Consider the following 983-nt stretch of genomic DNA (forward strand, 5'->3'; position numbering starts at 1 on the left):
ATATTGAAATTATGAATCAATACTTCGTTATTTGTTGAGGCGTGATGTTGGTTTTCGTTAAATTCTTGTGAACTTCGCAAAGTACGAATGATGTTATCTGAAAAGTTTCAGGTACATCGATGATGAAAGTGTAAAATCAAATATATACTTGATTTATTATGAATTGGAATTTGTTGAATTGAGACAGAGATTGTAGCTAATGATGGTTAAGTTGCGGGCGAAGGACGTACATTATTGCATATTTGTAATATGAATTAACCGAGTAGTTACGATTCACACACAATAGCTTAGCACGGAAAGATTTATTTTTATTTCAATATATATATATATATATATATATATATATATATATATATATATATATATATATATATATATATATATATATATATATATACATATACATATAATTTCTTCAGAGGGAATGAGTTAATTCTTCATAACTCGTTGATATAATATACGCGTTATTGATTCGTAATGATGTCCACAGTGATTCTTGAACTGACGGAGTTTGTGATGTTATAGGTGTTGTTGATTCTGATGCTGACTGCACTGACGATGCTGGTGACGCTGACGGTACTGATTATGTTGTTGGTAAAACAAGTTTAGCTTGTTAACCACACACTATTTTTGTCAGGGTCTCTACTCTTCCTTCTATCATTTTGGTTCGCTTAACTGATTTATGTTTAGGGCTATATTAGATGATCTCTAAGACTTTAGAGATTACATAATCGCCGCGGAATGTTTCTCCAATGAAGTTATGAATTAATACTTCATCAGTTATTGTTGTTGGTACTCCTTGGTATCTATGGTGCATATGACGTTGATGCTCGTGGGACAGATTGTGAAGTTGAGGTTTACGACGCGGTTGTGGTTGGAGGTGGTAATGGTACTATTAGCATTGATGATGGTGGTACTGGTTATGCTGCTGGTGCTGCTGCTGGTGTTTGTAATCTTTGCACCATATTCTCCAAAGCCACTAC

This window comes from Rutidosis leptorrhynchoides, chromosome 2 (genome assembly GCF_046630445.1).
Source record: "Rutidosis leptorrhynchoides isolate AG116_Rl617_1_P2 chromosome 2, CSIRO_AGI_Rlap_v1, whole genome shotgun sequence".
Classification (NCBI taxonomy): domain Eukaryota; kingdom Viridiplantae; phylum Streptophyta; class Magnoliopsida; order Asterales; family Asteraceae; genus Rutidosis; species Rutidosis leptorrhynchoides.